Source organism: Diabrotica virgifera, chromosome 2 (genome assembly GCF_917563875.1).
Source record: "Diabrotica virgifera virgifera chromosome 2, PGI_DIABVI_V3a".
NCBI lineage: Eukaryota > Metazoa > Arthropoda > Insecta > Coleoptera > Chrysomelidae > Diabrotica > Diabrotica virgifera.
Window position 1 is genome coordinate 188,671,139 of NC_065444.1, and position 27,856 is coordinate 188,698,994.

The window sequence follows — 27,856 nt, forward strand, 5'->3', positions numbered from 1 at the left end:
ACAAGCAGCAGCATAATTAATGTTAAAATCACCGCATATAATTTTTCTGCTTTTATGAGGCAGGTCATCTAACAAATTTAGCTGGTTCTGAAAAAATAATTCCACGGTAGAGTCAGGTGATCTATAAATGCAAATAATGTAAAGATTAAGACTTTTATTATAAACTAAGGAAAACTCAAAGAAGGATTCACTTAACAAAAAGTCATATTTTGTTACCACAGAAAAATCATTATTTCTAGAGAGAATTAGGGTGCCTCCATTTCATATTAAAGTATGAAAATATATAGAAAATTTATTTGGGATCTTTTATTACCATACGTTTTATTTACTTGTAAGTATTAAAATTTTGTGGCACTGAGCAGGTAAATCAAATTTGACACCTTCCATAAAAGCACCTGAACTAATATTTAAATTTTAGCTACTTCGTGTATACATTTGGGTTTTTAGACCGTTCGTTCCTCGGATCTCGTATACTGAGTGCATTGTCCTAATTAGCTCGTGAATAAAATATGAACCAGGCTCAGGACATGAAACATGCAAAAACTTTAATGCACAGTAAAGGCTCCCCCTATACTTTGGGAGGTTCAAGCGCTGGAAATTTTGGAAGTTCGTAACATACATTTATATTTACTTCGTGTACAAAAACGGCGGATAATGTTCACTTTAATGGTTTATTATGAATTTTAAATGAAGTGCATGATACTAGTATTAATTATTTGTAAAATTGTTAGTAAAGTATATGTTAGGAAGTTAGGGTAATTGAAATTAATTAACCAAATTTATTCAACACTGTTATCTTGTGGCATGTCTGTCTATGTTTACTATTAGACAAGGCGAAAACGGCTGGTTCGAAGGGAAAAATATTCCCATGAGATTTTTTGCATAATCACATTCGTGAGACATCCCAGAATAAGGTTCAAGAAGTCGCCCACGTGAAAAGTGGGCCAATTTTTTTTAACATTTTTTTTAATCAAATTGCAAGAATCAATATTTTTGACTCGAACAATTTTTTATTTCATTTTTTGGACCATTCTGGACAAAAAAGGTCTCTTATAATTTTTCTCTAAAGTTGATCGTTTTCGACTTATAAGCAATTTAAAATTGAAAAAAACGAAAAATGGCGATTTTCAAGGCTTAATAACTCGGTTAAAAGTTATTATTATGAAAGTCAATATATGACTAAATCAAAGTTTAAAGCCACCCCTACAAGATCCTGAAGAAATTTTTGTCATTATTTTATTACTAAGCTGTTATTTTTAACCCTTAAGTACTAACACTCCGTCTCTCAGACGGCATCGCTTGTCGAAAGTGGGATATTTCCCATCCTAGAAAATTTAGAAGGTCACCCGTTTATGACTTTTCAAGTTGGGTTGTTCTTTAGTAGTACTGAATTCGGCAATTTGCTGCAGGTTTTAATTCGAAAGATATTTAGGCTCAAAGTGTGATTTCCGTCTAATAGACGTTAGTGTTTATGCCCAGTTCGTCATTACACATAATGTGCCCCAGTTCGTAAAAAAACATCAAATAAGGGAATAAACACCCTGACGAAACTCTTTTGAAATGGTTTGATGAGGTAGAAGACGACATAAGCGAAGTGGAATCATTTTGTGATGAAAATGTTGCCACTGACTACCATTGCTACACTGTACTAACTATAGTACCTGTCAGTTTTTTTTTGTTTTAACATTTTTTAAAAACCTTTTTATTTTCATTTTTATTACTCTTTGTTTAACTCGATTATAAATTTTTATTAAGATTCTTTTATTTGTTTAATTTTTATCACACTTTTTTTCAGGAGTAAAGAGGTACACAAACAATCCTTCCATTCTTGTTATAACGTTTTTTATTTTAATAAATACAGAAAAACTAGATTAATTACTGTGTTTTTTAGATAATCAATACTTTCAGTAAGTCATTGAGATATTTTTTAGCATTAAAATATTTAACAAAAACAAAAATTACCACTAAAATGTTAAACCCGTCTGTCAGGCGGTTAGTTAGTGTTTACGCCATTGATTTAAGATGTTAGTACTTAAGGGTTAAGCAATAATAATACGCGCCATGCACGTGTGCGGCCGCTGTAAATTCTGAGTGCGAGAGAGAAGCCATTCCTGCAGTCCAATTGTGCATCTTGCTCGCACTCACATTTACAGCGACGTCAATTTGATCTAACCGCTCTTTTTTATTAATTAAAAATAACAGCTTAGTAGTAAATTAATTACATAGATTTCTTCAGGATCATGTAGCGACGAGTTTAAACTTTGATTTAATCACTTTCTGACTTTCATATTAATAATTTTTAACCGAGTTATTAAGTCTTAAAAATGGCCATTTTCGCGTTTTTCAAATTTTAAATTGCTTATAATAGTCCGTTCTTTAACGGTAAAATATTGCAAAATCTCTAAATTTTAAAGAACTGCTTGGATTGACATGAAATTTGGCATACACATAGCTAACAAGTCAAAGCAAAAAAGTGATATTGTGCCGATATGTGCTTTTGCCCTGGGAGTGGTTTTCACCCCATCTTGGGGGTGAAAAAATATTCGTGAAAAGAAAGTCAGGAAATGGATAAACTGGCTAATTTTAAGTAACTTTTGTTGTATAGAGTTTTTTCACTAAGTCAATACTTTTCTGGTTATTTGGCAGTGAATATGTTCATTTTTTCAACAAAATAAGCACGCTTTTAGACAGTTTTTCGCAAATAACTCAAATAGTAAGTATTTTGTCGAAAAACATTTTTAGCAAAAATATAGACTGTAAAAAATTTAAAAAAATGATGTATATATTACGTCTCTCCTACCTAGTAGAAGCAGAGTTATAGCTAATGAAATATACGTTCATATTCGTCCAATTCCGAATTGAATACTTTACCGTGAAATAAACAAAAATGAAGCACACTTTGAGGAAAACTCATTACAACTTATTTAAAGTGATTAAAAAAAGCATCATTTTTGTTTTATAAAAAAAATTTCTAGCATCAAAATTAAACAAGTTACGCTCAAAATAAAGTTAGTCCCTTTTGATTTTGGTAAAAAATAGAGAAAATCACCCCCTAATTAGGATCTTAAATGAACTTAATCGTTACGACTTCACAAGTTTCTTGACTCGTGTATATATTGTTTATATGATCTGTAAGTTTCATCGGTTCAAAGTCCTTATTATTGAAAGGGCTGTAGTTAAAAGGGGTTGAACGAGTCACTGATCACGAACGTATGCAAATTTAGAAACACCAAATCTTAATCAATTTTTGTCTAACAGAAAAACAAAAACATACATGATATTCAGAAAAGCAAATCTGACTTTTTTTTGTTTTTCGAGATTTTTGGTATCTCTAACAATTCTTAAGTTATTTTGAAAAAAAGCATATTTTTCAAAATTTAAATTTTTAAAAAATTTATTTTGAAACCAAATTTTTTCAAAAATAAGCACTTTGAATCAATGAAACTTACAGATCATATAAACACAACATAAGTAAAATAATTTGTGGAGCGGTAACGATTAATTTCATTTAAGTTGCTAATTAGGGGGTGGTCTTCCCGATTTTTTTTTTGCAAAAACAAAAGGGACCAACTTTATTCTGAGCATAACTTGCTTAAATTTAATGCTAGAACTTTTTGTAAAAACAGAAATAAATCTTTTTTTAAACACTTTAAAAAAGTTATAATGGGTTTTCCCCAAAAAGTGCTTATTTTTTTGGATATTTCACGTCGAAATATTCTATTTGAAATTTGGTGAATATGAATCTAGTTTTCATTGGCTATAACTCTGGTTCTACGAGATCCAGAGACCTAACGCGTACACCATTTTTTTTACTTTTCTATGAGCTATATTTTTGCTAAGAACGTTTTTTTCGAAAAAATACTTACTTTTTGAGTTATTTGCGAAAAACCGTCTAAAAATGTGGTTATTTTGTTGAAAAATGAACATATTCACTCGCAAATAACTCGAAAAGTGTTGACTTGGCGAAAAAGCTCTATAGAACAAAAGTTACTTAAAATTAGTCCGTTTACCCATTTCCGGCCTTATTTTGGAGATATATTTTTTCACCCTCAAGAGGGGGTGAATGTCACCCCCAGAGCAAAAGCAGACATCGGCACAATATCACTTTTTTTCTTTGACATGTAAGCTATACGTATGCCAAATTTCATGTCAATCCAAGCGGTTCTTTAAAATTTAGAGCAAAAACCGTGAAAGAATGGACTATAACTCGAAAAAGATCAACGTTAGAGAAAAATTATAAGAGAGTTTTTTATCCAGAATGGTCCAAAAAACCTAAAAAGAATAGTCCGTGCCAAATACATTGATTTTTTGCAATTTGATTAAAAAAAAACTGTTAAAAAAAATTGGCCCACTTTTCACGTGGGCGACTTCTTGTTCCTTATTCTGGGATGTCTCACGAATGTGATTATGCAAAAATATCTCATAGTCCTGTCGCCAGGAGGGGTACAACGGCCTCCTTAATTCAGATGGACTTACCCAAGTTTTTTTCATGTATTTTGACCCGTAGAATACGAATTTTTTGGGTAACAGTTGATCCGGATGTCGATAAGATTGTTATAGACAAAGAACTTGAGGAATTATATAACAGCGATTTCTCGCAAGACAAAATATTTTTTTGTATTTTTTGGGTCATTCTAAGCAAAAAATGTTCTGGCGAGATTTTTCGTAGGATGCATAGTTTTTGAGATAAGCGCGGTTAAACTTCCAAAAAATCGAAAAATTGCAATTTTTGAACCAGAATAACTTTTGATCAAAAAATAAAATAGCAATTCTGCTTACTGCATTTGAAAGTTCAAGTCAAATTCTATCGGTTTTGATTATTTGCATTGCTAAAAATTAATTTTTTTATTCTTAAACAAAGCTATAAACAGTAATAAACACCTAGTGCGTGAGTGATGTTTTCAATGATTTCTCATTTAAAATCGAACAAGTAAGTAGAGTAGGTACTAGTGCAAGCTAGGCAATATCTACGTAGGATGTATTAAAACGCATGTATTAGGTACGGGAAACACTATGTGTTTATAGCTTTGTTTGAAAATAAAAAAAATAAATTTTTAGCAATGAAAATAATCAAAACCGATATAATTTAACTTGAACTTTCAAATACGGTAAGCAGAATTGCTATTTTATGTTTAAATCAAAAGTTATTCGGGTTAAAAAATTGCAATTTTCCGATTTTTTGAAATTTTAACAGCGGTTATCTCGAAAACTATGAATCCTGCGAAAAAACTTGTAGAAATATTTTTTGCTTAGAATGACCCAAAAAATACGAAAAAATGTTTTGTTTTGCGAGAAATCGCTGTTATGTAATTCCTCAAGTTCTTTGTTTATAACAATCTTATCGACATCCGGATCAACTGTTACCCAAAAAATTCGTGTTCTACGGGTCAAAATACATAAAAAAAACTTGGGTAAGTCCATCTGAATAAAGGAGGCCGTTGTACCCCCCCTGGCGACAGGACTATCATGGGAATATTTTTCTCAACGAACCCGCCGTTTCCGCCTTGTCTATATTGTATTTATTTGACATTAGTCACAGTTGATTGTAATGTCGATCCACAATAGATCATGTCTGTTATCTCCATTACTCAGATAATTAAAAAGAAAATTTCTCGTGCCCAAGAAATACATTTTTGATGTTAGTAGAATGGGGTTTAGAAGTGAATATGGAAAAACTGAATACATGAGTATCGGAGGACACCAAGGACCTCCTAGTAGAGAAATAAAATTATTAGTCCAAGCAATGAAGCTTAAAATAGGACAAAACCTCGCGATTTTTACAGAATTTATCGATTTGCATGAAAATTTGGAATTAAGTTCACCTTACCCTCTATTTCAAAATCCATATTGTGCTGAAGGGCGCTTTTTATTTTTTAAGGGTGAAAACTACCCCTTATTTCTAAATCCTATAAAAAAGCTTAAAAAGGGTGAAATTAGTTCAGAAGGATTACATAATGATTCTCTAATATTCTAACTGTATTTATTGACTATTTCAACCCTTTAAAAGTTTATTTTTAAGGGTGCAAACTACCCCTAATTGCTCAAATCAAAAATGATAAATGATAATAATAATGGTTTGATATTCTTAATATAATTTCTGAGTGTCTCAACCCTTAAAAATTTATTTTTGAATGGCTAAAACTACCATTTATTACTAAAACTTAAAAAAAAAAGCTTAAAAAGAGTGAAATTCATTTGGATACATTACATACTGATTGTCTAATACTCTAACTATATTTATTAACTACTTCGAACCTTCAAAAGTTTTTTTGAGGGTGCAAACTACTCCTAGTTACTCAAATTTGCTCAAAATTGCCTAAAAAAATGCCTAAGGAGGATTAAATTTGATTTGGATGATTTAGGTAATAATTATATTCGTCCCGCCAAAAATTTACGGATACACGTATACACAAATATGTATACGTATTCGTATGTGTTATATAGTTCCATGAGTCGAGTGTGAATTCATGTGCGATAAGTTTCTAACGTACACCATACAAAAAAACACCGCTAACTTACATTATTATGCTTCCAACTGGATTTCTTCATATTTTTTTCAAAATAATATATTGGTTTTTTAACCGTAAATGTTTTATTTTTTACCTTATAAAGTTTGGTAAAAAATAATTTTACAAGATCTATAAGGCTAATAATATTAAATCATTTTAAAACCCTCAGTCCAAAATTGCATGTTAGTACAATTTGCATGTTAGTACAAGATTTAATTGTAAATAGCTCACTCAACTTTTTCCGTAGCAAAAATATTGGCAAATTACGTTCCTGCAAATTAAATAACCTATAATTTCATATCTAAACATCTTTTCGTATCTCTGATGCTAATCTTTCTATTCTGAAGAAGAGTGCATTTTTTACCAAACTACAAAAATTCGTTATTCGCCTTTAAGTCCAGTTTTTTAAATACTGATCATTATAAGCCAGTCAAACTTCTAGAATCTATTAACAATACACAAACTAAAGAAGACTGAATAAGGCTAATTACTAAAATCACCGCTAGCTTACATTATAATGCTTCCAATTGGATTTATCCATTGCTTTTTCAAAAAAATATTGATTTTTAACTGTAACATTTTTATTTTTCATATTAGAAAGTTTGTAAAAAAAGCTTTTTGTAGGCTTTTATAACATTTATAAGGCTATTGACATTAAATCCTTTTAAAAGTCTTAGTCGCAAAAAGAGGTGACTTTGAAAGGGTTGGTAAAGGTGGTTTTTGCATGTTATTACAAGTTAGTGTTAATTGACAATAGCTCACTCAATTTTTACCGTAGAAAAAAAATTGGCAAACCGTGATCTTAGGAATTAAAAAGCCTATAATTTCATATTTAAACATTTTCTCGTATCGCTGATACTAATCTTTCTATTCTGAAGAAAATGGCATTTTTTACCAAACTACAAAAATTCGTTATTCGATTTTAACTCCATTTTTTTTAGTTATCATTCCAAGCCAGTAAAACAGTTACAATCTAAAATTAATATTACATAAATAAAGAAGACCGAATAAGGTCAATGATTAATTTGAATTAGAATGGTAATTAGGGGATTGCTTCCGATGACTATTTCGCTAAAAAAATATAGGGACTGACATTCTTTTCCCGTCTTTTGAAACTACAATATTTAGCATTTGACGAAGAAAAGCTAACATTTATAATAAAGTATAGCTCAATTACTATTGGTTTTAAAGAAAATAAAAAAAAAACAGTTTTGTTTATTTTTTCAACAGGTACGTTCTTGTTAAGTACGGCTGTTTTGAAAAAACAAAACTTTTTGAGCTGTTGGCAGGTAACTGATAAAAACATTGATTTTTCGATACAAAAGTAACACTTTCGTTATCGAATTAATCGAAAACTAATAATTTTATCAAAAAAATGTATAGAACATTTTTTGCTTAGAATGAATGTTTTTACCAACTTTTGTAGTCAAAATATAATAAACAATTTCCATCTTCCGTCCAGTTAATTATATCAATGTAGTCATTGACATTAAAGTTAAGCTTCGGGACAACAAAGTTCCTTAAACCATTTATGAGTTCAGAGCTTGCCTTCAAAAGTCGCCGTAGACCTAGCTCTCTTATGTGTTTTCTCTTGTCACATAACATGGAGAGAAGCATATTTTCTGGGTGAGAGAAATAATTATTACTTTGAATTGAGTCGCTCAGAAGCAGAGTGGCCCAACTGATTTTTTTGTATAATTCAGGTAGGTAGTACAATAGGTGGCATTTTATCATATCTTTCATTTCAGAGTGGCTCAACTAACATTTAGTTGTATACCAAGAGATGACGCGACTTGTACAGTTAGGCTACGTAAACATTTCACATGATCTAGTTATGGAAACGTGGCCCAAGTGACAGTTGGGCCAGTGTGCAGTATGATATTTTAGACATTGTCACTCTTGCCTTGTGTGTTTGTATCAGTCTCGTCTAGCGTTAATTCGTTCTTTAAAGTACTATCAGCCTTTTATACGGTTTATGTTTGTGCAATCTTGAGCAACGGTGAGTAAATTATTGTATTTTAGTGTAAATTAATAGTGATTGTAAATATCTCGGCTCAAAATTTAAATTAGGATTCTAAATTTTTTAAGATTATAACCTTAAAATTATAACCTTAAAATGAAGAAAGCAGGCTAGTTTTCTACTTAGACATATTTTCATAATATCTATGGTATGTTTATGGTTTTCTAAGCGATGTTGCCAAAAGTATAGGTTAGTCTTTAACTTAAAGACATTTGTAAAGGATTTTATTCAAAAGTTTTTTTTAAAGACATTTGATCACTTGAATTAATAATTAATAGAGAATATTTTTGTTATAGTTTGGAAATGCCGTTGTCGGATACATCCAGTACTCGTGAACCCAGTGAATTTGAAACAGATTCTGGCTCTGACTTCCATCCACCTTCTGATGCTGAGTCTTCTACAACTAGGGAAAGCTTCACAGAAGATGGACTTATGGAACCTGGATCAAGTAGGGGTAAAAAACGTAAGAAAAATAATTCAGTTTGGAAAAGATCTAAGTCTAAGTTGGAAAGAAATTCAGGAAAATCATATTTGAATTCTCGTGGTAGAATTGTGTCTAAGAAACAATTTTTTCATGGAGTTTGCAGCTGTCCACGAAAGTGTCATTTGTTGTTATCTCTTAAAGAAAGAAAAAATATTTTCCAAAGTTTCTACAACTTATCTGATTTTAATTTACAGACTGCTTACATTAATATACAAGTAAATGTTGTCAATAAAGGTCGACATACAGCAGCTCAAAACAATAATAAACGTTCTAAGACACGAATTTATACATTACCGAAAGAATCAGGTGATATGGTAAGTAAATCATTTTTCAAAAAAGCTCTACAAGTTTCAGATGGAAGGCTCACCAGAGCTTTAATAAACAAATCAATAGGTGGCGAATTAATCACTCCGCCACTAGATAAAAGAGGCAAGCACCCCCCTAAGAATAAGACAAGGGAAACCGATATCCAAAATATAAAAGATTTCATTAACAAATTTGCCAAATATACATCACACTATAGCCGCAACAAAAATCCTAATCGAGAGTATCTGTCACCTGATTTAAATATCTCAAAACTTTTTGATTTGTATGTGCAAGGTGAAGAACCAGAAGTGAAGGTATCCAAATTCATCTTTTCGAAAATATTTAATGAAGATTTTAATCTTCATTTCCGTTATCCTCTCACTGACACTTGCAAACGATGTGACGCTTATAACATGAAAATAAAAAGCTGTGTAGGTGTAGAAAAAAGCAGAATGGAAATAGAGAAAGAGTTACACCTGCGGAAGGCAGAAGCAGCTCGAAGTGGAATGAAGGAAGATGCAGCCAAGAATAAAGATACCACAACAGTAATTGCATTTGATTTAATGAAAACTTTAGCTACTCCTAGTATTTCTACGGGAGTGGCTTATTACAAGAGACAGTTGTGGACGTATTGTTTTGGCATCCACAATCTAACGACAGGACAGATACACATGTATGTATGGCATGAAGGCATAGCCTCACGTGGCCCACAAGAAATTGGTTCTTGCATTTTACACTACGTAAAAACATATGTTAACACACCAGTTTTGATCTTGTACAGCGACCAATGCGGAGGTCAAAATCGAAATATTAAACTGGCATCTATTTGTACATACATGAGTGTCTCCAATACTTTCAGTCCCACAGTCATACATCACAAGTTTCTAGTTTTCGGTCACTCCTATTTGCCATGTGACAGAGACTTTGGAGTGATCGAAAAACAAAAACGATATTTTAAAGACATTTTTTTGCCAGACGATTGGGTGAAAGTTATTTCCAGTTCCAAAAAGAAGAACAAATTTCAGGTATTTAAAATGACCTCTGAAAATTTTAAGTGTACTGAAAAACTAGAGAAGTTACTTACAAACCGAAAAAAAGGAGAGCAAGATATAAAAGTAGAATGGCTTAAAATACAGTGGCTAATGTTCAAATCAGAAGAGCCATTCAAAATTTATTTTAAGTATTCTAATAACGAGAGTGTATTATTTAATTGTGTTGACGTCACAAAAAAAAGAACAGACGTCTTTCAGATAAAAAGAGAAGACTTCTACTTGGACATCCTCTATCCTGCTGGAAGACCCATAGAGCAACTAAAGTATAAAGACCTTCAGAGTCTTCTTCCTTACATTCCGCCGGTCTATCATGAATTTTACATAAACCTGAAGACAAACGTGGAGGCAGTAGATAATGATATTGGATCGGAAACAGATGAATAGGTGACCCAAGTGAAAGTTTTATGTTTTTTCGTAAAAGCTTAATATTTGACATAGTGGCCCAACTGACTTTTTTTTATAGAAAAAAAAGATTTTTTTTGTTAATTTTTGCGCATTCGACTCATATAATGTATTAGGTTCCAGAAATGTTTGTGTAAGTGAATAAAATAATACTGTTTAATAAAAAAAACTGGTTTCATTTTTAGCTCAATTCTTTATTTGCCGATATCTCAAAACATCAATTTTACACTTAGGCCACTCTGCTTCTGAGCGACTCAATTACTGGATCAGTTATTTGGAGATATGCCTCACAAAGATAACGTGAAAATTTGATGAGTTCCCATAGATGTTTTGATCCATTTACACAAGATGGTTTTAGTTTGATATGAGACAAAACTGGGGCATACACCTTCATCATATACATAGTTAAAGTTTTCAGATTATCTGAAGGAATCTCTGTTGCAACATAGAACCGAGGAATGTGATTGGCCAACGTAAGCCATCGTGAATGAGCTAATTTCCCAGGGGTTGCCAAAGAAAGATCAGAAGGACATACACCACTGGAGATTGCTTTGCACATTTCAAGTAAATATTTTCGATCTGTGTTTAGATCATCCTTAATCTCTAGAATAGGGAGGTTGTTTTGAATGGGAGCGAAATTAACCACAGGAAGCTGGTTACAGATTTCAATTTATTTGCTTAAAACCTCTTCAAATTCATTAGGGTTTTTACTTTTTCCATCCAATGTACAAAACAAATGACGCAAAGGCAATTCATTTGTATGGAACAAACAAATCAGCCACTGCAATGGCTTATTTAGGCTTTTTTCTAATAAAGCAATTACACCATTTTTAACATAGGTGATAGTGGCGCTTCCATCACATCCGAGTGCTATTATATTGGAAATGTTCAAAGGATTGTCACCTTGAAAATGCTCCACTATGGTATCTTTTATAGCTTCACCTGTTCCGGAAGCAGGAGTTATATGCCCTAGGAAGGTTGATCCAGGTTCCTCTACTAATAAAATGTACTCTTCTAATATAGTCTTTTTGTAAAATTTGTGCCCTCGCTTTTCTTGATAAATTGTTTGGTATTTTCTTCCTTCAAAGAATAACCCCGCGTTTTTTCCAATTTGACTGAAGCTTCTGTGGCTTTTGTACGATTTTTCAACCGTGATCGACGTATTTTCATCCTGTTAATTACCTTACTTTTATTATCTTACATAATAATGCCAACATCTGGTAATTTCTGCTGCTATTCTGTCAGAGACACCAGTCCTGTCACAGATAGAAGCTACTGTTGGCAGTTCTACCAGCATTTGTTTAGTTATACTCAAAGATCTTAAGGGCTTTTTGGAATAATTATAAATAAATTCTTGCTCGTAACTTTGATCATGATCATCAGCATGTAACAAATATAATATTCACAGCTGTGTTACCATCAGCTACTGATTATTGTCTGTAATTCAAATGCTGCTGTACTAGTTTTTGTCTCCTTTTCTCCCTCGTTGCCAAAACCTTTAAAACTATCTTGTCAACCCTACCAATACACATTTTCCTCACGTCTTGGCTTTCATCTGCTACTAAGAATGTTAAATTATATTAAGGAATGAAATAAATATTTACTAATAATATTTCTTTAAATGTGGAAATGTGGAATGCTAGTTCAAACTTTGTCAGTTTTAGTAAAAATAAAAATTGGATTGTTGCTAAAACTAAAATTATCTTTAAAGAGGAGTTTTAGAGTGTGTATTTATCATTTAAAATAGGAATTAAGACATTACAATAGCTATTTTTGACCAAAATAAAATCATTAAAATTCGCAAAATTTTCCAAAAAATTCTAATTTTCAACCCTTTTGCGGCACCTCTAAAAATGTTTTTTTTTGAAAAATATTTTATTTGTGGCTTACCAATGGCAACTTTCTCTCACTATTACATTTTAAAATCATAAAAACATTTTTTTCGTTCCACCCTACTAAGAAGCGTACTGTGGAAAAAAAACATCTCCAAGGAAAATAAAAAAATAATATACAGGGTGTCCAGAAACTCTACCGACAAACGAGGACAGGAGATTCCTCAGATAATTTTATGACAATTTAACCCAATTCACCTAGTCCGAAAATGCTTCCTAAGGGAGCTAGAGCTCTTTGAAGATGATGCCATGTAATTAGTTTTTCTTAAATACCTCCAGAACACTTCTATTTAGAAAAACTAAAATTGGCATACATATTTACTTTCCTGAAATGAATCGATTCCATTCATTGCGAATTTCTAGTACCGGACATAGGCGTACGTTTCGGGTAGGGCAACGGTTATTTTATCGCATAACTTTTTTGTCTTCAACTTTTAAGCTTTTCTGATACTGGATTAATAAATTGTGAGGTATTCTAGTACTAAAAGTTACTCTTAATTTAAGTCGATAGGATACACCGTTTTCTAGAAAAATCGATTTGAAAGTTTTTAATTTTGGGAATTTGAAAAAAAAAAGTTAAAAAAACTAAAAAAAAAACGGTGTATTTTACCAACTTAAAGCAAGAGTAACTTTTAGTACTCGAATATCTTATAATTGAATAATCTAGTGTCAAAAATACTTAAAAATTAAAGACAATAAAGGTATGCTATAAAAGAACTGTTGACCTACCCAAAACGGACGCCTATGACCGGTACTGTAAATTCGCCATTAATGAAATCGATTAATCTCTGGAATATAAATAAATGTACTAGTTTTCATCTTTCTAAATAGTTTTTTTTTAATCTTTTTTTTTAAATTCAAGGAACGAAAAATTTTCAAATCGATTTTTCTAGAAAACGGTGTATCCTATCGACTTAAACTAAGAGTACCTTTTAGTACTAGAATAACTCAGAATTAAATAATTCAGAGTCAAAAATGCTAAAAAATTAAAGACAAAAAAGTTAGGCGATAAAATAACCGTTGTCCTACCCAAAACGGACGCCTATGGCCTGTACTTGAAATTCGCAATGGATGAAATCGATTCATTTCTGGAAAGTAAATATGTATACCAATTTTCGTTTTTCTAAATAGAAGCGTTCTGGAGGTATTTAAGAAAAACTAATTACATGACGCCATCTTCAAAGAGCTCTAGCTCCCTTAGGAAGCATTTTCGGACTAGGTGAATTGGGTTAAATTATCTTAAAATTATCTGAGGAATCTCCTGTCTTCGTTTGTCGGTAGAGTTTCTGGACACCCTGTATAACACTATAATAAAAAGCATCACAATATATGGATGCGAAGTTTGGCCCATAAAAGACAAAACAGAGAAAATGCTTAGAGCAACAGAAATGGACTTCTGGCGTCGTTCGGGGGGAATATTTAGACGCGACAGGATAACAAACAAGAGAGTACAAGAAATCATGAAGGTTACGCATACTACTGTTGAAGATATCAGGATGAAACAACTCAACTGGTGAGGTCACGTAAGGAGAATGCCGGAGAAGAGAATACCAAGACAGATTCTAGAATGGCAACCAAGCGGTAGGCGCAGACCAGGCTGACCTAGAAGAAGTTGGACAGAGGGAGTTGATCGAGAAATCAGGGACGGAGAACTGGATATCGATCTATGGAATCACAGAACGAGATGGTGATTGGAAATCAGAAGACGTCGAAGAACGTTGTGAACCGATATTATACAGGGTGCTTCATTGGGAAACGGAAATACTTTAACGGTGAATAGAGGTCACCGAGGCGGTTCTAGGTATCCTAAATTTTATGCCCTACCGACTTTTATAATCGAGTTACAGGGTGTTTTATCGATTTTGCCCATTTCTTTCCTAAGCCATAACTTTAGAACCACCATGTATATTTTTTTTATATTTGGTACACATATGTCTCATTCAAAATCCAAAGGACCGACATACTAACCATAAGAAAAATCCAAGTCCGGATTAACAAAATATTATAAAGTAATTGTGACCTTAAAACAACACCCTGTATATTCAAATTTTGAAAATATGTTTGCATATTTGAAAACAGCACAAAAAAGTAAGTTTAATGGTTCGCTTCAATTTTTCGGCCAGACAATTTTATGACTTTAATTTTAAAATTATATTGAATTTTTTAAGAACTCTGACATTAAAAAGCAGGTATTATTAACTCTTAGTTATAAATTATTAAAGTTAATGAATAAATACTCATTTTAAAAATAATCAAGGCTTATTTACCGCATTGGAACGACAAAATTACTAATGTCAAGGAAAATCCAGGTCCGGATTAACAAAAAAATATAAAGTAATTGTGACCTTGAACCAACACCCTGTATATTGAAATTTTGAAAATTTGTCTGCGCATTTTAAAAGTTCATAAAAACTGTGATTAAAGGTTCATTTTACTTTTTTTTGCCGTTGATCTAATTACATCAAATTTTGAAATTATATTAACATTTTAAAGAACTCTGAGATTAACAAGCAGGTAATATGTATTATTAAAACAACGTAGAATGAAGTAAACACTTCTGTTGTATATAGGTATATTATAAATTTATTAAAAAATTTTTAAAATTCATCCACAAGGGAGTGGTTGTACAAAACGTTTTCGGTCAAACTGACCATCCTCAGTGTAAACCTGGAAATAAGTGAACCACTTAGATTGAAATGCAAAAGGGTGAAATTTTGACAGTTAAAAAAGAAAATGTGGTTACTTACGTCCAGTGTACAAGTAATTGAAACTAGCCACTTGAATAGGTGTAAAACCTCAAAATAACATTATTTCTACATTATGAGCTGTATAGTAATCGACAAAAAGTCGATGTCTTAAGATTAAAAATGTATCACATGTGGATGTATGTCATCCTTGCTCGGAATTAGCACAAGGTTGTGATCAGGTGAGAGGTTAACAACCAACTGATTAGACAGATTGGTGCCTGAAGCAAGGCCTAATTCCGAGCAAGGATGACATACATCCACATGTGATACATTTTTAATCTTAAGACATCGACTTATTGTCGATTACTATACAGCTCATAATGTAGAAATAATGTTATTTTGAGGTTTTACACCTATTCAAGTGGCTAGTTTCAATTACTTGTACACTGGACGTAAGTAACCACATTTTCTTTTTTAACTGTCAAAATTTCACCCTTTTGCATTTCAATCTAAGTGGTTCACTTATTTCCAGGTTTACACTGAGGATGGTCAGTTTGACCGAAAACGTTTTGTACAACCACTCCCTTGTGGATGAATTTTAAAAATTTTTTAATAAATTTATAATATACCTATATACAACAGAAGTGTTTACTTCATTCTACGTTGTCTTAACAAAGGTATACAGCCAACTACAGGGTTTACCCTTTTAATGATGTATTATTAACTTTTAATAATTTAATGTTAATGAATCAATACTTATTTTAAAAACATTTAATAATTATTTACTACGCTGCATTTATGGATTCTCTGGATTTGTAGCTGTATGCACATCATTAAAAATTAGAATTGCGAGAATTGGGATATTTTAATGAATTAGTAAAGAATTAAAAGAACAGCTATATCTAATGAAAAAAAATTGTCTAAACAATTCAACAATTTAACATAAATTAAAAATATTTAAACTGTAACAGTTGCTCAAAATGTCCGCCATTTTGTTCGATGCACTTCCTTGCTCGTTTTAAAAGATTTCGAATCGATTTTCTAATTACATTGGGATTGTTTTTTATTTTTCTGGCAGCTTCTGGTGACCTTGACAGAATTAATCAATATGATTTCAAAATTGTCGTAATTAAATTATCTGCGCAAAAATTTGACATGCTTCCTTTAACGCAGTTTTTGATGCTCTTATATATGCAAACAAATTTTCACAATTTTAATATACAGGGTGTTGTTTCAAGGTCACAATTACTTTATATTTTTTTGTTAATCCGGACCTAGATTTTTCTTATCATTAGTAATTGGGTCGTTCCAATGTGGTAAATAAGTATTGATTATTTTTAAAATGAGTATTTATTCATTAACTTTAATAATTTATAACTAAAAGTTAATAATATCTGCTTTTTAATGTCAGAGTTCTTAAAAATTCAATGTAATTTCTAAATTAAAGTCATAAAATTGTCTGGCCGAAAAATTGAAGCAAACCATTAAACTCAGCTTTTGTGCTCTTTTCAAATATGCAAACAGATTTTCAAAATTTGAATATACAGGGTGTTTTTTTAAGGTCACAATTACTTTATAATTTTTTGTTAATCCGGGCCTGGATTTTTCTTATGGTTAGTATGTCGGTCGTTTGGGTTTTGAATGAAACATATGTGTACTAAATATCAAAAAAATATACAGGGTGGTTCTAAACTTATGACTTAGGAAAGAAATGGGCAAAATCGATAAAACACCCTGTAACTCCGTTATAAAAGTCAGTAGGGCAAAACATGTAGTACATCTAGAACCGGCTCGGTGACCTCTATTCACCATTAAAGTATTTCCGTTTCTCAATGAAACACCCTGTATGTATGATTGTAATGAGTAATAACAATTACATTTTTACCTAAAAATGATTTGACGTCTCGATTTCCACTCCGGAAATAGTTTTCGAAAAAAATTATTTAGAAAATTGTGTTTAAAGAGTATATTATATCCACCAAGTTGTTGAGAATGTTACCTATATAAAAAAATTGAGGTTGACCTACCTACTTGGTCATGTTTTTCTAATCACCAGTCATGCTTGGCTGATAAGATTTTGGGATCGATGTTTTGTGCCCCACGGAATGTCAAATTCTGACTATTCTGGGTGCTTCTGCATTAGTTCTATGTGCATTATACGGTTACGGGAGAAATATTATTATTTGCTGTGAATTTGCTATTTTCTCTTCGTGATTTCTCTGTGAATATGTTATTCTCTTGTGAATATCAGTTGTATCCACTAATTTGTAGTCTTTGAAAATGTATTACCATGGTTTTTTCGATTACGGAAAGGATATTATGTCGTTTCTTTGTACTGTATCAACAATAAAGTGCCATTGTGACAGCTCAGCAATTGAATGTGCGATATCAGGATAAACACGATTGCCAGAATAATTTTCTTGTAGTTAACCCAGGAGATGTCGCGCTCGTAAGTAGTCGCGCGTAAAGAAAAAAATGCACAATACAAATTTAAATACGAATCTAAAACAGATTTCTATTTTATAATATTTTTATTTACTTATCTATATTTTATTTACTATATCTATTTCTAACAATTTTAAAGGTAATTGCTTTTCACAAAAGCCATAAATTCCACAAAAAAAAAATTAAAAAGAAAATTATAAGCATTACTACGTTCCTTCGCGATGCACTTACGAGTGGAAAACAATCTTGCAAAATTTTTCATCAAGTTATCACGGAAAAGGATAAAATGTGAGATTTTTTCTAACGGCCCGACTGCTCCAGGTTTAAAAAAATTCAGGAAGCTTGGATTGTAGGCTATAAAAAACGAGAATCTCAAGGGCCTGTAGTTAATGAAAGTAGTGAAATTGCAGTAATAATACATGTTCACTTATACTAAAATCAGAATAAAGATGAACTAGAAATAAACAAACCAAGACACATTGAATGTTACGAGAAGCACTTCCGAATCATGATTTACAAAGAATAAAAATTGTAAATCATCTCGTCCAAGCCATTTTAAATGGGAGAACAAATTTCAATAAAATAAAATACACTTGTGCAATAACTTAATGATGATGATTATGACCACCGTATACAGTTTTTTTTAATAATTAATCAGCAAGCAGTGAACGATCCACACTATCGCTTAATTCTCTTATTTAACACAAATTATTGGTGTCGTTAAAACCCCAGGATTTTCCACGAGGTGCATACACAGACAACCGCAAAAATTAACTGAATTGTCCACCTGATCGACTGGTGGGACCATTCTTTTATCTAGCGATGTAACTGACGAAATGTAGTTATAATTACTGTAAGACGGGATTAATCCCAGCTTGACTGTTATTACTAAAAATAATCAACAAATGACGAAACTCATTTGACTTTTCAATAGGACGGTGCTCATCCGCATTAACTTGTTTTTAAATAATTAGATCAACTTTTCCACTGCATTGGATTGTAAGGAGAGGCAGCATCGGATGGCCTCCTTGTTAACACGATTTGTCTCCCCTGAATTTTTTTGTGAGGATGTCTAAAAAATAAAATTTATAGAACACCACCAGTATTTTTAGAAGATTTACATCAACGAATTGTCAACGAATGCCTACGAATCACTCCACAAATTCTTCGAAATGTGGTTGCACGTTTCGAACAAACCTTTAGGATTGTACGGATGCCGTTTGCCGCAGGCCATTAGTTTCACCATCTGTTTATTCCCAATCATGAGTTCCTGTCTCGTCTCTTTAAAAATATTTTATTTGACATTTTTCGTCTTTATTGAGAGCGTGTCAAGTGACAGACTTCTGACTTAAAAAGTGGGTATCGCTACTTATTACCATATAATCTAGACCAGCGGTTCTCAATCTTTTTGAGTCATGTACCACCAAATACTTTTTATTATTTTTGGTACCAGCTAACTGAAATACATATTTAGCTAGGTCAGGGGTTCTCAATCTTTGGTACATGTACCATTGGTGGTATATATCATTATTTGGGGTGGTACACAAAACAAAAAAACAGAGCCAGAGTCCAGCGTATTTGTAGTTAGTTAGATTACCCAGCTATACCCAGGTACATATTTCAATTAGGTGGTACCAATAATAATTTTAAAATAATTTGGTGGTACATGACTCAAAAACATTGAAAACCATTGAGCTAGGTGATCTAATTGACTATGATAGTGGTGCTTATTTTGGCTGTTTTGCATTTTGTGTACCACCTCAAATAATGAAAGGTACCACTAGTGGTACATGTACCACAGATTGTGAACCGCTGATCTAGATTGTAGACCACAGAAAATAGACACCACTTTGTGTCTTTGGACTTCGTGGTAACCACTAAAATAATTTAAAATACCCCTTTATAATAAGAAAAAATTTTTTTTCGTATTTTCTTTTTAGTAAATTCCGATGTTAGCCAAAGCCTTTTTATTTTCCTGGTATATTTGATATTATGTAGTTTGTTTTATTTAGTTTATTTTTTACCATCCGCCAGAAGAGAAACATAGTAAATTATATACTTTGATCATGTTCTGATCAAAAGGAAAATCTATTAATAATGACCATAAAACTGTAATCGATACACTTTTTTAATTACAGTACGATGAAAATGTAAAAACTCGATCAAATATAGTGTCAGGTGTTAAACGAAAAATCGATTTTAATATTTTCCCGGATTGTGTTTGCGTCAATAGCAGTTGCTTTGGATAAAACGGAACATCCTTTTGATATTTTGTTATTTGTCACTTTCATGCTGATGTCACATATTGCTAACCGTTATTAGAAGGACATCACACGTTTTAACAAAGTCGTTATTCGAGATTATGCGACGGACGAAGCATACAGAGTGTTAATTAAGGAAGTATGTGATGTTCCCATTACAAAAAAAATAGGTAAATTTTTTATAGATAAATTAGTACATGTTATAGTGGATGAATTTAAAAATAATAATATACATCTGCATATTAATCCTTTAACAACAGCAAAATTAGGTTCGTCTTTGACGAACTATTTTCAACATATATTTCTAATATCTGATATCGAATAGCACAGATAATAAACAGATAAGCTCAACGATGTTATCTCTTTGATTTTCAAACCTTTCTAGAGGTATTCTTCCCACGTTTTTGTGGTACTCTCGGCAATTACTCGGTGAAAATTTCGCCATATTTGACGATACTCACTTAGTTCAGCCTGCAGACCAATGGAGTTGTCGTTCTTCTTCTCATTGTTTGATTTGCGTGTATAGAATAAATTGCTATGTAGAAATGCTATCAAGAGTGTCCCCGTTTAGGATCTTGTCCTCTTCAGGGTTTGTAGTGAATGTAAAAAGTAGCCGCAAAAGCAAACATCCCGAAAAACACATTGGGGCATGTGTCGTGTCCTGGTGTTTCTGGTGTGAGGGAAGATGCAAGATAAAGTGTGAAAGAAGAGGCAGTCCCTCTCTTTGTTCTCGATTTGGCCCGTGTGTGAAAATACGGGGGGTGGGGTTAAAGAAGGGTAGTGGAGAACGGGGAAGGGAGAGAAATTAACAGAGATGTCTCACATGGAGTAAATTCTGCCATATAGAAAAGGAGAGGAGTAGTGAGAAAACGGAAGTGAAAAAACGGGACAAACAACAGAATTTATTCTTTTTTTTTTGTTTCCGTCTTTTCCCATGTGTGACAGTTCTCCTGCATGTTGTAAAGAGGGGTAAGTGGAAAGAGTAGAAGAGATAAATGGGGTGAAAATTATAGTTTATCTAAACACTGTATTGGTAAATTTAAAATATTGCATTTATTGTTGGCTGAAGTTTATTACATATTGACTGATTTTTAGCAGATTAACATAAAATGGTTTAAAAATAAATTTGAACCATAAACATTTAAAATTATGGTTACGCTACCCCAGAGAATTCGATTGGAAACGAGATAGAGAAATTTATGACTGTTCATTATACCACTCGCCGTCTGTTCTATAAAATTTTAATTGTTCAGTTATAACTTTCTGCGATACCGAAAACTGAACAAATATATTTTCTTTTGACATTATTCCCGTGTATTTTTCGGACGGGCTTTACTGCTTTCTGATGTGAAAAATAAATTATAGCACCTTGCTTTTATGACCTATCCCCTACTTGTGAGCAAAAAGTACATAATACCGTTCGTAAAGGTCAGCAATTTTATACTTTCTATCAAGCAAATAGAACAAAAAAAGTTTCGGTAAAATTTTTGTATCTGCGGGAGATCGTAAAATATGATTTGTAAGAAAAACGTTTTCAGTAAATATAAGATCATTCATGCGAGTATAAGGCAAGTAGTATGTTAGTTTCTTTTTATTTACACGAATATGCCCGCATCAACCACCAATAGGCCAGTAAATGACCATTTTGGAGTGCGATTTTCCTCGTCACGACGGATTTACTTGAAAACTTGTATTTAGGTCCCAACTACATGTACACATACTTCATCTTCGACCTACTAACCTTACGTTCTCCCTATTTAATTGCCCTTCTACAACCATCCAAATCCTCCTCCATTTCTTTGCTGTCCTCTACACTAAATGATCAGCAAAGAGCCTTGACCAAGGAGCTTTTTCCTTACCGTCACATGTCAGTACATCTATAACAAGACTAAACATACAGGGCCGTTACTACCATTGGGACAACCGGGGCAGTGCCCCGGGTCCCCCGACTAAGGAGGGCCCCGTGCATAGATTTTAACGAGGAAAATAAAAATATGTATTTTAAAAGCCGATCCCAACGAAATATTTTCAAATGACACAATTTTAAAAAGACCGCAATATAGTTTTACTTTTTCACTGGGGAAATTAGTCTCATAGACTAAAATTCAATTGGAACAGAACAGGGCCCCTGAGGCCTGAGCTAAGCTAGAGCCCCTGAGACCTTTACATAAAAATTTAAATTATTACATTTAGTTATTTCGGCGTAATAAAATCTAAGATGTCATGGGAAGAGGGGGCCCGGGCTAAGCTGGGGCCCCCGAGACGTTTCGTATACATATAAATTGTGACTGAGGAAACTAGTTATTTTGGCGAAATAAAAACTAAAATGCAACCGAAATAGGGACCCCAGGTCCCAGCTACTTTGTCTTAATCAATTTACCCCAGACCACATCTTGGTACGTGAAAGGAACCACATATTGAAAAGAAAGGTATACATAACACCTACTGAGGAGGGCTCATCCATTCAGATTGGTTCAGATAGGGATGTCATTATTGCAAGTAAGTCCTTTAATAAAAAAAATTCAAGTATTGTGGTAACGGAGAAAACTATGAAAAAGAATGTTGGGCTTTGTATGGACCCGATGACTCCACCTATATTGCGGCTATCTCGTACTGCGGATGTGGAAAATAGTCGTTACTTGTTGGCTAGACTAAGAAACCCTCGAATAACTAAATTTTGGCTAAATGTTGATGAACCTGTGTTTATTAAAAATTACACTAATATATCCAGATTTAACAGGAGTAGATTATCTCATGGGGGTACTTTGATTATGTTTACACAAAATGACTTTTCGGTAGTGACCAAATTTGATAATTTATTAATTGAAAAAGTATTTAAATTCTCCATAATTTATCAGAAATCTTCTGACCTCTATATTATTTGTATTTATAGAACTCCCGATGCGGATGTGTAGATTTTCTTACAACAACTACTTAACTTGCTAGAACGTCTCTATCACTGAATATATCACCAAGTATAGGGCAACCTATCTTAAACTTATAAAATCAGCTAAAAAAGTCTACTACCAGAACCGTCTGGGAAGCTCCAAAAGTGTTGCAAAAGAAACTTGGTCCATAATAAACGATCTTCGAAATAAAACCCACACTGCTCAAACATTTTCCCTTCCAGACCCTGAAAATCTAAATGAATATTTTGTTAATGTGAGTAAAAATATTAGGTACATCAACTATTTTGCCACAACAAGATCCCATTTCATATCTCAATAATTCAAGAAAGGTCTCGAATTCATTCTTTATAAAACCAGTCGTTAAATCTGAACTAATCCAAACAATTAATAGTATCAAAAGCAAATCTTCCTGTAGTACTGATGGTCTATCGAACAAAATTTTTTCTAATCTTCCAGAAAATGTGTTAGAAGTCCTCATCTCACTAATTAATGATTCTTTTGAAAAAGGTAAATTTCCAGAGTGCCTGAAGACAGCCATCATTATTCCTCTTATAGCCTTATAGAAGACAGCCTTATAAGGGTGGTGAAATATCTAATACCTGCAATTATAGACCTATTGCACTACTACCGGTACTCTCCAAAATTATTGAGAGACTCATAAAAGCCCGACTTATGTCCTTTCTACTTGAAAACAACATTTTATCACAAAATCAGTTCGGCTTTTTAAATAATAAATGCACCACTCATGCCATGTTTTCTGTACTACATGAGGTTTATCAAGCACTGAACAATAATCTTTACACTGCCACGGTTTTTTGTGACTATGCCAAAGCTTTTGATTGTGTAAATCACAACATTTTGATAAAAAAACTAAATTTCTACGGAATTCGAGGCATTTCTTTAGATTGGTTCCAATCTTACTTGGACGATAGGAAACAACTGGTTAGAGCAAACGATAAAGACTCTAGTCTCAAAAACATTGTATGTGGGGTACCTCAAAATTCAATATTGGGTCCTCTACTTTTCCTTATCTTTATTAATGACATCACTAAATTAAAAATCGATGGAAACATCCTTCTTTTTGCTGATGATACCAGTATCACTTGGAGCAACTCAAATATTGCAACTCTTCATGCTACTATAACTTCTGATCTACTTACAATAAAAACCTGGTCTGACTCAAATTTATTCTCGTCTTATAAAGGAGCTCTTCAACCCTTACCTCTTAATAACAGCCAGATCAGTACCGTTGATTCTGTAAAATTTCTTGGCATTTTTTTAGACAGCAACCTTAAATGGTCCCTCCATATCGATTTGTTACGGAAGAAACTCTCTTCAGCCTGCTATGCTATAAGATCTGTTTCGAATGAACTCAATTTAGCATCGTCCAAAATAACATATTTTTCTTTGTTCGAGTCACATCTTCGTTATGGTCTTCCTTTTTGGGGTTCTGGTACAGCTGTCCAATTCGATGTTATTTTCAAATTACAAAAAAGAGCTATAAGATAACTGTTTGGCCTCAGAAGAACAACACACTGCAGAAGTTACTTCAAAGATCACGGAATTTTAACCCTTCCATCTTTGTATATTTTAGAAACTGTTTGCTTAATACGTAAACATCTACATGTCTTTCCACCAAGACCTAATCATCACTACTTCACGAGAAATTCTACGTTTGACGTCTATTTGCCGACCCCGTCCTCGGAGTTAGTAAAGAAATCGATATTATATTCCGCAAAAAAAATGTACAATCATCTCCCCCTACAACTAAAATCTGCAACATCTTTTCCCAAATTCCGTAAACTGACAAAAGCCTACCTGTCTGAAAGACCATATTATTCAGTAGAAGATTATTTTAGTCAGTAACTAAGAAATTACAGTACCCTTTGCACAAGTAGTATTTTTATTATTTTTTTATCTATATTTGGGTGTCATATGCAGCAGCTTAACTTTTTAACTTTTAAACCTTTTTTATTAATTATTAGGTAGGCTATGAATTTGCAATTTATTTAAATTTTTGCAATTGAATATTTCTGTTTTAACTTCGATTTATTTATTTATTTTATTTAACTTATTGACGATTTATGTAATTTTAGTAAATTGGATTATTACTGTTTTGTTTTTTTTTACTATTTATAAGCTTTGTCGATAAAATTGTAAAATTTTTCATGGCAATAAAGCATATTTCTATTCTATTCTATTCTATTCTAGGAACTATTCCTTCAAAAAGTAAATTAATTATATGTGGCGATCTAAATATTGACTACTCCAGTGTGTGTGCTGCTCAGGAATCTCTTCATTCTATCTTTGATTCCTTTGCTATAGGTATGCATGTAAATCCTCCAACCAGAATAACTAAAACTAGCTCTACTATCATTGACTCTGTCGTATCGTCTTTGGCCCCAAATTCTACTGACTGTACTGTTTTCAACTCAGGTTTCTCTGATCATGAAGCAGTATTGACTACATTTTGGTTAAAATCAAAAAATAATAGTGAAAACACGCAACGAAAATTGTTCCGTATCTTTGGGGAACAAAATTTTCAAACATCCAAACACCTATGTCAAACAACTGACTGGACTTCCGCTATGTTGAGGTCGACATCGAGTTTTCTAGATTCATAAAGTTATTGTCTGGTCTGGCATACGAATCCTTTCCTCTTAGGCCCATCAAAACTAAACATCGTAAACCCTGGTCAACTAGAGGTCTACGTATATCTGCAAAGAACATGCGCTCATTACCGTACCTAAAAAAAATTCTCGGACAACATATCCTTCCATGATTACGTTAGGCTTTACAAGAAAATTTACCATAAAGCCATAAAGGCCGCCAAGGAAATTTATTACAATGCAAGCCTGGCTAAATCAGGTAATGTTGCTAAGGAAACGTGGTCTGTCGTAAATGAACTGAGAGATAAGACTTCTTCTCCCACCACAATCCCGACTTCTCCTGAGACCCTGAAAAATTAATTTGTAAATGTGGCAAAAAATTTAACAAATACTTTACCTCCTTCTCAGGATCAGATTTCATATATTTCTCATAAGAATGTAAATAGTTTCTTTTTTACACCCATAGTATTAGGTGAACTACGCTCTACAATAAATGACATTAAAAACAAATCGTCATCTGGGACTGATGGCCTCACTCTTAAAATGTTTTCTGCTCTACCTGATTGCACTTTAAACCATCCTACTACCTTAATAAACAGGTCATTCGAAACTGGAGTTTTTCCAAGCTGCCTTAAGACAGCGATAATTATTCCTATACACAAAGGAGGCGATAAAGATCTTGCTTCGAATTATCGCCCTATTGCACTCCTGCCCACGTTGCCGAAGATAATTGAAAGTCTGGTAAAAAAAAGAATCTTATCTTTTCTTTTGAAATACAAATTGCTTACTCTATATCAATTTGGATTCCTGAGTGACAAATGCACGAATGATGCTATGTTCTTCCTTTTCGATCATGTTTACTCCAGTCTAAACCATCACTCTACAGCAACAATTTTCTGTGATTTCTCTAAAGCATTCGACTGTGTAAACCATAACATCTTGACCGACAAATTACAGCACTATGGATTTAGGGGAAAGGCTCTTGAATGGCTTAAATCATATCTTAATAAAACAAGTCAGTTTGTAAGGGTTGACACGAAGACGTCTTCTTGCATGCCATTAGAATGTGGGGTAACTCAGGGTTCAGTTCTAGGCCCTTTATTGTTTCTGATATACATAAATGACATCTCTAGTCTGAATATTAAAGGTAAAATATGTCTCTTTGCAGATGATACTAGTATTACTTGGAGTAATACGGATATTATGGATCTTCGCAATACCATAGCTACAGACCTAGTCACCATTAAATCGTGGTGCGATTCGAATCTCCTGTTATTTAACGTTTCTAAAACCAAAGTCCTACCTTAAAACAGTATGATGCAACCTTTAGTACTTAATAACAACAGTCTAGAAGTAGTTGAATCGCTGAAGTTCTTAGGACTTATTGTGGATAAGTCTCTAAAATGGAACTTGCACATTGATGACTTACACAAAAAATTAAGTTCTGCTTGTTTTGCGCTAAGATCAGTTGCTACGGAAATGAATTTGTCAACATCTACGACCGTTTATTATGCCCTTTTTGAGTCTCATCTTCGGTACGCCCTTCCATTCTGGGGTTCGTGTTGTGCGACTCAATTTGAGCGTATTTTTAAACTACAAAAGAGAGTTTTCGTTACTCCCTGAGACTCAATAGCAGAGTTCATTGCCAGGAATTCTTTAAAAAATTTTAAATATTAACTCTTCCTTCTTTGTTTGTTTTTGAATCCGTTTGTTTAATCCGTAAACATGCATCAGAAGGTCCAGAGAGACCCACGCACAACTATCCCCTTAGAAACGTGGAGCATTAACTTTTACCTGCCAACCCCACGGTCTGAGCTGGTTAAGTGCTCTATACTATACAATTCGAGAAACATGCACAATCACCTGCCATCTAACATTAAATCTATTGCAGCATTTCCCGCTTTTCACAAGGCCTTGAAAGCTTATTTGCTTGAGAGAGCTTTTTATACAGTGAATGATTTTTTTATAAACGATTTGAATTCAGCAAATTGACTTGCAGGATTATTACTTTCGAGTACTTTTGTACATATTTGCAGCGGCATAGATCTGTTGATTTACTTTCCCTTTCCCTTTTCCTCGTTCGCCTTCTTTTTGCTCTGACGTTGTATACATATTGTTTGCAAAATTTCTTAATGTGTATTTAATAACTATAAAATTGTATTTAAGTAGTATAACTCACGCCATTTATTTGGTGTCTGTTTCTGTTTTTATTTTGTTTGTAGTTTTTATTGTTTTTTGTTTTTTTTGTATTTTTTATTTTCTATAAGCTTTGTCCACAAA

The 27,856-nt window shown here is 32.8% G+C and overlaps 1 protein-coding gene across 2 annotated transcripts in view; it reads right to left on the minus strand.

Annotated features, from left to right (window-relative positions):
* Positions 1-27,856, minus strand: part of LOC114326786 (5-hydroxytryptamine receptor 1-like) — a 2,054,074-nt gene that overhangs the window by 578,753 nt on the left and 1,447,465 nt on the right. The window lies entirely within an intron of this gene.